The sequence below is a fragment of the Haliaeetus albicilla genome, chromosome 1 (genome assembly GCF_947461875.1).
Source record: "Haliaeetus albicilla chromosome 1, bHalAlb1.1, whole genome shotgun sequence".
NCBI lineage: Eukaryota > Metazoa > Chordata > Aves > Accipitriformes > Accipitridae > Haliaeetus > Haliaeetus albicilla.
In genome coordinates, this window is record NC_091483.1 from 70,727,065 (window position 1) to 70,738,445 (window position 11,381).

Sequence of the window (11,381 nt, forward strand, 5' to 3'; positions counted from 1 at the left end):
AAAATTGGTAAATAGACTGTTTCAGCTCTGTAGCTGAATTCTGCATAACTAGATAAAAAGTCACGTCAGCACATTTCTGCAAACAAAACCTTGAGACTTGCTAGATTAGTATTGCTTTCTTGTTTATTCACGTGGACAAACTCAAAACTACTAAATTATATTGACAGATTCATCTTAGGTCTGGTCGTTGTAAAAATGCTGTGAATATATATACTGTATCTTTTGGGGTGTGCTCATTGAATAAGTAACATGGCTTTTAAAATTGAAATTTGTTTCTAATAGTAATGATGTATTAGGCTAATTAGATGATACGTGTAGTACTTACCAATCCTGTGGATTCTTGGACAAAATCATGTGTGGCATAATGTTCCTACCGAGGCAAAAATCCCATTGACTACAGAATGGAAGTACCTGTCCCATATGGCACCTGATTTTCTTTATGGTGTAATTAAATGTAGACGTATTCAATAAAAGCTCAGATTATTATGTGGTAGATTGAAGAAAAGGAATAATTTCAGTATGTGGGCTTTACTTACCAAAATCAAATTTATAGTCCTTCTAGTTACAGGTAGATTAAAGTTCAAAACCCAAACATTTAATAACCTGATTATACTTTTCCTTTTAGAAGGCAATCTGAGTATTTGCATGAAAACAGTGAGTATGAGAAATATGTCAAATTTTCACTTACCATGTGTAGTCTTTGCATATTGTGTGGCATTTATCAACATAAATCTTTGCAGATACTTCCTCTGTAGTTTTATGTTGAGAAAACAGGAAAAGCAAAAAGAATGGAATATAGGCTGCAGATAAATAATTATGTATTTTATCAGTAAACCTTAAAATATGTCAGGTCATCCTAAGGGTAGAAACTAATTGGTAGAAGCTAATCAGGGTACAAGCTAGACTTGATCTGAACTGCACTGTTTTTAAGCAGTTCTAAACCTGTTGAGTAACTAATGCCCTTTGAAATGAGTGGAAAAAAACTGGGGTAAGTCTTAATAAAATAATAGATCTTCTGCATATATAGTCTAATTCATACAGTGTTATAGCAGGTTTAACTCAGTAGACGTACATCAGTTTAACTAGTGTAATGATGAACCCTAAAAGTACATAAGACTAAGTTTTTTCAATTTATTTAATTATCACCACTTTTTCTTACATTTGGTTTCAGTTGTAGCTGCTGAAGTAATGGAGAATTTGACTTAATCAGTGCATTCTACCATTAGAAGAAAAACAGCACTGGCTCTTCATTTGTCATGTAACCTGATATGTAGATACACTGTGTTGTATAATCTACCTGGATATGTTATCTTTTCACAAAGGGGCTGCTAACAATAATTTATCAGGAAAAAATGACTATGTTTTCCTAAATATCCTATCGTCTGTTTTATAGATGAGTGAGGTTCTAGAGACAAGGAAAGCAAGGGTTCTGGTTATTCTTTATTACTGTGCATTGAGTTTTGAGTAAATTCAGCCTAAAAGATACAAGAATGGAACAATTTTATTTTTTTTTTTCTCTGCAGAAAGCCGGGCCTTCATTTACATCTAAATTTCATGTGAGCAATGTCATAGTGAGTAGAAATTGTTTTCCCAGCCTTAGAACATGTGTCGTGTAAGGGCCAACCACATCATAGTCCTTAGTGACTGGTGATTATTTTTTATTTAGTTCGGTTGAGTATTTTGAAGTTAACAGCTCGTGGGAGCCTCTGAGCTCTGCTTTCTTAGCGATGAAATAGAGGTTTCTTTGTTTTATTTCCTTTGAGTGAAATGATTACCTCAGCCTTCACTTCTATGCTAGTGATTCAAATAAGAAACAAAGGAAATCTTCTTGTACTTTCTTTGCAAAAGCTATTCATAGGAAATATCTTTGATTTAAACATAGCAATTAAATAAATATGTATGCTTGAAAAGGTTAAGATCTGTTAGTGTTACTAAACTGAAGACTCCTGTTTACCTACAGAGTAGGTATTGTGCAAAGAGCTGAAATAAGAGCTTCCTTTCCCTGACTCACTATTGACCTTAACCTAGACCATGTTCAGTGTTTGTAGAGCTGAGATGTTTTCTGTGATCTTTTCACAGAGCTTCTCTGATTCAGAAATTATTAATCCGTTAAAGAGTAGATAACGATCAGGAGCTGAACGGAGACTGTTACAAAATGAACAACATAATTAAAGCATCTAAACAACGGGCCTGCTATGGGTAGTTAATTCTTGCAAGTAAAAGTTTAATCCCTGCAGAAATGTTAGGAAGTATTTTAAAATGTGGTACTTGATCTGATAAATTTAGTTAACAGTCTGTGAAAGGAATTGTGAATTTGAAGATTCTGTGAAGGAAATGTACAAAGGGTACAGTTTGCAGTGTTTTTTGTTAAATGTATTTCTGGTCTCTTGCATAAAGTGAATTCTTCCCACATTTTCAGAAAGTAGCTTCAGCAACTTCATGCTCTTTTCTTTTAAATAAGAAAGAATGCTTTGTAAGTTATTTGAATGTGTTTAAATATTCAGGTTTTGCAGTAGCAAATGAAAGGTGAAATTTGCAATCTAATTGGATATTTTAAAAATAATTTTCATGTTGCTTGCTGAGTATTTGCTATTTACTGATTAGTTGTTTTTATGTTGATTACAGGTAACTCTTAATGACACACACAAGTGGTAGCTTTTTACATTCCTTGACTGGGTACATCTAAATTTTAGAATTAGACTTCCCAGTTAAATTCTTACTTCTAGAAAGTCAAATTAGTTTTCTAGTATTCTAGCAAATATTCGTAACTTTTTCCCCATGACAGAAGTCAATAGCTAAATGAGCCCAAATGTAGTCTGTTCACAAAAGACCTGACTGGAATTTTCTTCATTTCTTATCTAAGTAGGGCTGGCTGCTCTCTCCATATGTTCATTTTTAGCTGAAGGAGGTTGGCTACAGTGTATGCATATTCTTCATTTTGAGAAGTAATTGTGCAATATACTCTGTGCTTTCTGTTCATGAACTAAGAAATACTAAAGTGAGTAGTAATCTGCTGCTTATCTTCCACTGTAAGGAGTAAGAGGGGATGGGTAGAGGTTGTCAATCCTTTCCAAATGTTGTTCTTGGAGTAAAGCATTGCATATCCTCTCGTACACTGAGTGAAAAAGTAAATGCATTGTCTCCATCATCCAGGTAAGAAAAAAGACTTCAAATAGTACTACAGTTCTCTTGCTTTCATCTAGCATTCCTTTAATTATTTTAAATTCAGTACAATGGAAAAAAATCACCAAAGGACTTAAAAGCACTTGGTATGAATAACTTAATGCAAATCTGAAAAACAACTGAAGGTTAAAAATCAACTCTGAATGTGGTACGTATACAAACTATTGAACTCAAGTTGAATTCTCATGTGAGTATTAAATTACAGTGCAGCCCTGAATTCACCCTTTAGGAAGGAAACAATACATATAATAGTGTGTTTGATACACTATATGCACTATATATAAGCATGCAAGCATTTGAACTTCATGAAGGAAAAGAAAGCAGAAAATATAAAGGCAGTTAAAAAGGTGAAGAGGGCATCTAAGAGAACAGAAAAAGAGCGCATCACATAATGTCATCTGACTTATCTAGGTATGTTATTCTTCACCTTCAAGGTTGTCTGCAAATTACAAAAAAGTAGCTGGTCCAGAACATTACTTTAATCTGAAGTATCTATTTGATGGGACACCATTTCAACACCCTCAGTTGTGCTGATTAAAAATGTTAGGTAGTGTCAATGTTTGACTCTTGCCTTTTGTTATAATAGGCATTAAGAATATAAAATGAGAAGACTGTTCATTACAGCTTGGATCCTCAAACGTGTAAACAAAACCCATGAAATAAATCTGGATAAACCATTCTCCTAGAAGTTGCTAAGCAAATCTTCCTACTCTCTCTCCTAAATAATTTCTTGAGTTTAGTTTCACTTAACTATGCGTACTTTCTTAGGGAGTACAATGGCTCTCAAAATGTTTTCCTAAGACTGCAGTTTAATGATACAAAGCCCTTGGCAGCAATACTCCAGCTATAATTGTTCTTGACTACTGAGTCCCTAGTAGTGGTATATAATACCGCTCAGTTTGAGGATTTGATCTGGTTTTAAAAGTCTGAAAAAAAGGCAGGGGGTGGCGGAGAGGCAAAAGCAAATGGCCAGATGTGGGTGGGTGGGAAAGGGAACACTTGGGAATTACTGAAACTGATTTCCTCACTGAGGAAGAACTCTGTGCAACCACGCATCTGTAACAATATGACAAGAATTTCATACCTAGGGCATTTAGGAACATCCTGAAGTTTGGGGGGGTTTTTTTTGGAATAATGAAGATCACAGATCTAATTCACGCAGGAAAGACTATCAATTGTGGGAATGAGCATTCAAGTTTATTATTCATCGAACATTTGCTCTACAGGAGTATTGCTCTTTTTAGGCATGACACTTTATTTCTGAATTGATAGAGGTTAGCATTTTTTTAGGCTGTGGTAGCATATTAACTATTGTTTTGGAGATGGTCTAGTGTCCCCACTGCCTGTGATTTGACTGCTGTAACGAAGCAGGGACAAAAAGCTGCTTGGGCACGTGGACCTCACTGTTACAAGATTAGAAAGTACAGATAATTTTCATAATGTGTTCAACATAGGAGCATCTCACTGATGTATATAGTGTGGAATTCAGCTCATGCTGTTTGCCTGCATAATCTTTCTGTGGAGTCCTGAAAAAAATAAACATGAAACAAAGGTCTTACACACTTCATTCAGGTTTATAAGCAGGTTTTCTTTACCATCGTCCTTGACAGTCCATTACTGCTTATGTATCCTGTACGGTCAATTTTTCATATATTTTGATCTGGTATTGTAATTGGATGACAGAGTTAGAGGGAACACTAACAGAGTGCTATACTGTCAGAGAGAGAAAGGAAGAGAGAAAGATGTTTGCTGGTATGAAAACTAAATTCAGCAATACCTCGATTTGAAATTTTAGCTGGAGGATGGTTGTACAATTCCTGTTCCCATTTTGGCTAATCTGCTTAACGTGAACAGGTCTTTAAGAACATAGACTGAGTTAATATTTTTTCTTCGTATAGAAAACTTATCCAATGCTAACCTCTGAAACCACTTAAGTTCTGAAAGTTCACCAAAAAAGCTGAACTTTCAAAGATAGGTGAGACAGAATTGTAGCAGCAAGAAAGGAAGAGGAAACATACTTCATGGTGTAAGACAAGGAAACCGTAGGAACAAACAGTCCATAAAATGTCTGTAAATTGTAAAATGGATAGATGGGGGAAAAGAAAAATCAATAAAGTGCTCTAAGCCTAAGAGATGTTTGTACAATTCAGTAAAAGCTTTTATACTGGCAATTGATTTAGAAGTGCAAGGCAGAAATGCAGGCAAAAAGTATTGGATTCAGTAAGTGAAGCACTTGCTTTAACAGTAAGAAAGAAAAGTCTAGGAGAAAATTCTGGTCCTGTATCATCCATGAAAAACATTATCTTTTGTCATGCATGGATACTATACAGGGTCAATTGCTGTGTATTCCTCCTTGAATTCCTTCTCATCATCAAGAATCAAAGGCCATCTGAAAAAGAGATGGCCTCGAAATGTCTTGATTTCAGAAAATCAACTGTATAAAAGTGCACTTCATGCTTTGTATTTATATATTAAAGGCTGGATTGCGAGAGTTCGTTACATGGCTACTGCAAAGAACAGAACGAAGGAGTGAAAATCACAGGTTTTGAGCCATCTGCAATGCAGGTGAAATTCTGGTGTTATTTTTCATTCAGTTCGTCACTTAAATGAGATGTAGTGACCTGAATACTTTCAGATGGATTTCATGGTGCGTGAGTGGAAGATCTCAGTATGTTTAAAAGCACCTTTTTTCTAATAAAACAAATACATGTGAGAGTTGAGCTTGACTCTGTAATTAGGCCTCATTTAGGATTTTGATACTAATTCAGTAGTAATGCATTCCACCTAAAAGTTTGAGAATAATAGTTTAATGGGTACGCATACAGAGACACAATTTCTGTTTTTCTTTACTTTCAAGTCATTTCAGGAACTACAAAACTACTTATGTAGGAAGTCAGTTATTTTACTTCTGCTGTAACTCAGATACAGAGTTGAGTAGCAAAGGGCAGTTTCTATGCAAAAGATCTAATGAGAAAGGCAAAACAGTCTGTTTGAAGACTGGACAATTCTAAGTCTTCTAGAATAAATTTAGAAGGGAAGGATAAATAAAAAATAAGGTGAAGATGTGTTTGAGAAAGGACTAAACTCTGTGATCTGCAGTCTTGCAGAAAAAAAGTCCAATCTAAGTAAAATTTTGAAGATTTTTCAGCCCTTACCCTGTGAGAGTGTAAAAGCATGAGAATACAGGTGTAAAAGGAATTTTATCTCAAGTGCAAAGAAAAGCAGTAGGTTACAGGTGCAAAAGGAATTCGTATCTTAACAAATGCAAAGAAAAGTTACTACTAAAACTTCCTCTAGTCCAAGTGAAATTTAGAATTCAATATAAAATAACACTTCCTGTAAAAGTACTAATGGGAAACACGATATGCTGCTTTTCTTGGCTGACAGAGCAGAAAAGAAAGTTAGAGGACTTGTTTTTTCTTAAAGGCTAAATAAGGAGAAGAAAGGGATAAATGTTGAATATATTAACTGAGATATCTTGTAACCTGTGAATACAGCTTAATGGATAGAACAATATGCCTTTTTTTGCTTATCTTGCACAAAAAGTTTAATATTTGCTCTCTTCTTTCCTTAATAAGGGTGAGTGTTACAGCTTTAAAAGTTTCTGAATGAAATCATGTATTGGGTCTCTGTATCCTGTGGTCATCAGCTATAAGCCACTACTCATGTCGGGATCTGACTACATTGTACTGATGCAATTGGATTATAGCACCAGGTGGGAGGATTGGTTTTCACTGGGAGAAGGAAGAATGAACTACTCTAATGCACCGGTACAGTGGAGGGCTGAGCACAACAAATAAGTAGCCGTCCTTTGAAGCTTTTTTGTTTCAGTGATTAAACTCCCTGCTTAAATGCTTATGCTATACTCATAAAGAAAGCCACTAGCTTTAAACAATTTTCTAATTTACAATACTTCTTCCTTCCCCACCCTGCCACCAAGACATTCAAGTTCTAAGACACTATTTTAGAACAGAAATTTTCAACAATAAGGCATATTTTATTATGAAGATACCTTCTGCTGTTCCGAAAGTCAATAAAACAAAGATTCTGGAACATTTCGTCATGCTATGTTACTATTATCTTATGGTTTCTCATAAATTTATTGTGACTGTTGACATTAACAATGACTGCTAAACATATAATTTGTGGGAAAAAAAAATTCTGCATGATTTTGTTAATTTGTGTTAAATGCTAAGTGAAGCTTTATACAAGCATACTCTTGCACTAATTTTTCAGTATCCTGACCCATGTTACAACAAAAAAATTTCCTGTGGTTACAGTAGTGAATGAATACTGGAAAACTGTAAATTGTTAACATTAATTTTATCTGTTTTCACATCTCAATTTGAAACAGAACAAGTGTAAAATATGTAGTTGCAAAGTAAATATTTAATATTATGACTTTTTTTATACTGTAACACTTAAATACCCAGCTCTTGCTAGTAAAATCAGAACTCTATTTATATTCTCATTTATTGAGATCTATCTGTACAAACTATATTAAAATACTAGCCTTAATGGCATAAAGTAATGCAATTAAACTAGGAAATGCACAAAATAGAATTCACACTTGTGCTACCTTATCTCTTTTTTTAAGTTGCATGTTTTACAGTGCTTTTCTGCTTCTGCAGAAGTTTGGAAGGACTCCCTCTCTCTCCTCAGAATCTAGGATGGCAGCTGCAAGGTAATAAAGTCCCTTTCTGAATATTAATGTTGGTTGATTGCAAGTGAGAAAAACAAGAAAAAGCATATGTCCATCAGCTGCAGGCTTCTGCCACACTGCAGAATCAACATTAAGCAATGCCCCTTTGTCCTGAAAGCACAGGAGAAAAAAAAAAAGTGGGAAAGGTGATGATGTTTTAAAAATACCTGGTTTAAAGAACTTGAGATGCTGCAGGTCATCAGGTTTTTTGTTTAATGTGCAAAGACTTAAGTCTTATTTTAATGACCTGCATAATACTGATGTTATCTGAACTGCACAGCAATTCATATACCAAAAGATAAGAACTGTTAGAATCAGAAAGATATCAGAGTAAAAAATGGAAGTGTAAGCCAGTCATTTTGATTTTGAGGGTCTGCAACAGATCAGTGATCTCAGGTTTGCTGTTGGGTTTGGTTTTGGTTTAATGATATGACTGCGGTATGTGCTAAATTTTGCCAGATTTTCCCATGTACACAACTGAACTCATTACTCAGATGTGTTTTTGATGGCTTCACGACCAAATGGTACAAAAAGTGAACTCAGTGGTTCAGTAGATAAAGTCCTCTATAGCAACACAAACTCAGTACACTGGCATGCTATTAAAAGAAACTCCAATACCATAGCTGTTCTGTCAAATAAAAGGATGACATAAAGGGCTACATGGTAGTCATGACATTCTTTTAAATATTCTGTACTATATATAGTGTGCTTGATGAAGGCACCCGCAACTTTCCTGTCTGTGCATAACCCTGATTGATTGACTTTGCTGCTGAGAACCTAGATCAAAGATGACGAACTTTCTGGTTCATTATGTGGCTGCTGTCAAATGTATTTAAAGCGTCAGTTGTGGATCATGTCAGCTAAGTTTCCATGGGCATCAAACTTGGCATCAAGGGCAACTGCTTGCAGTAGTCGATTTTGATGATCAAAGATAGATCAAAGGGAGGGATGATGGTCACGCAATCAGCATATGCACAACACCCAGAACCACTGCAATTACTGTGAGCTAGAACTTCCTTCTTCAAATACATGCATGCACAGATGGATGTCAGTCCTGTCGTCATTTGTTTTTGAAAGTGAGAGACCCCAAAGTCACTCAGTTGAGGACTTAAGAGTTGTTCAATCAAATTAATCACCTGACCTAGAAGCTGGGATCAGATAATAATGCTTAATGAACATATTAATTAAACTACAAGCAGGTGCTCGGCAAGTTTCCACATTACCACTGAGAGTTGTGCCTTGCTGTCCTCTTATACCATCTGGAATAATAATTTTAAAATAATACACGCTCTCTGAATGCAATCAGGTAAATTGATACTGTTGCCTGCTTGCATTTGGTAAATCTTAAGGTAGTACACCCTCCCCCTAACTTAAAAACAAAAGAGCATCCAAGGTATGGTAACTTCATTGCAACAGATCCATAGGATTTAAAAAAAACACTGGTAAATATGCTGATTAATCACCAAATAGAAATTAGATAGAAATTACTGTTTTTCTGTCTTCATGAAATATTCTGGTCTGCAAGGGATTATGGCTCCCTCTGAAACAATTACCAGTAAATTGGTAGTTTTAAAGAACAGGGTAACTTCAATCTGATCGAGACATCATTAGCTGCAAGGAGTAAATTAAAGCTGAATTCTGTTGCAAGTGGAAAAGCCAATTTCAGTCCTCTGAGGAATCTATTAATCGTCTAATGAAAAAAACCCACAGAGGTCATCTTTTGTTTTTTTTACTGGAGAGCTGCATGTCAATAATGCAACTATACATGGACTTCAGTAGCACTTGAAGTCATCAGTAATTAGAGGCATAGACTCATCCACCATACTACAGTACTTCCAGGAACTTCAGAAAGAAAAATATACCTACAAAGCATATTGCTCCCCTCGACCCTTCTTTCTGCCAACAGACTAGGAAAAGGTAATACTACTATAATGACGTATAATGAGGTAATACTACTGTAATTGTAACAGGACTTACTCACAGTAGACTCCCACTAGTGACCATCAATAAAGAGGCATTAATTTGATCCACGTCTGCCAAATCATTAGGAAAAACCTGAATGGCAGCTGGTGCTGCTTTGCCCTTTACACAGAGAGGGGAAGAATAAGATGCAAAAGTCACGTTTACTACCCCACGTAGGTACTACTAGCACAACCATGGCAATGCACAGGGGAAGTCAGGCATTTGAACCATTAAGAATCACAAGTTACTGCAGGAAAAAATGCCAAGGTCAAATCCTACTCAGCTCATCTGCATACTGTTGGTTTGCTACAGTATTATTCTGTATTTTCAGCTTTAAACCGATGCGTCATGTTTCTCAACATTTAGTCTGCTGCTTTGCTTTGTTCAGTGATCACTGAAGTAAACCCTGAGCATCAGACACCAGAACTCTGCAATGACAGGAAGGAAGTAAGTATCTGGTTATGTTAGACTGAATAAAAAGAACTGTTGCACAACTTCAGAGGTTCTTTTAGACTCTTGTTTCCATCTGATATAGATCAGCTTCTTTGTCTGTAGATTAGAAAATGCTGATGCTTTTCATGAGCAGAAACTGTCATTCCCCCAAGCTGTAAAAGATAACTTGCAACACTCCAAAGTAAGAATTTGCTGTGAAAATTTACTTTTAAATGCATACCAGAAACAATCCAAACTGCCCTTACCAGTTTGAAAAAGGAAAAAACATGCAGCTGATGAGCATGTCAAGAAAATAGTAGGTCTTCATGAAAAAAAAGTGCGCGTAATGCAGGTTGCGAACAGTGGTATGGCCAGTATTGCTACTCCACAACTCACTGGGCAGAGCGACCTTCTGCTGCCCTGTTCAGAAACTGACCTGAGCTGTGAGATAAGCTCCCACACCAAGGCAGCTGGGACCAGCTGGCTGATGAGGCTGGAGGCAGACAGCAGGAAGACCATCCTGGCTTGTGGGCATGGGACTGGCATTTTGAAGCGTAGGATAGAGAGTAAGGTTAGGTCCTAGTTTGAGGGCAGGGAAAGGAGGATGGAGGCATGGCACAGAATTAGCCACCACCACTGTAGTAGCTGCTGACTGCACCCATAACTGCTGCTGTCATCACAAGAACTTAGGAGATCATCAGCAAAATTTCAGCAAATGTTTCTATACGTGTGTCAAACGTGCTGTGGTCAACAACAATGGAAGATGAAAAGTATAAGAGAATGGCATAATTTGGAATTAATTCTAAACAAACAAACAAACTCTGTAACAATTACTGTAACAAAACTATTTATGATCTTAATGTAACAATATTTGTTGTAAAATAAATACAGTGAGTGAAAAGGTTAACAGCACTGTCTTAATTTCAGTCTCACTGACAAGGACTTATTTTTTTATATGCCCTTTCCTAAATTAAAAACAAACAAAAAAGGAATCTAAGTTTTTGAAATATGTTCAAACAACTTCTCAAAGTTTCTCCATGTCTGTAAATAAATTTTATTCTATTTATCTCCAAAGCCATTTTCATGAATTAACAACAAACAC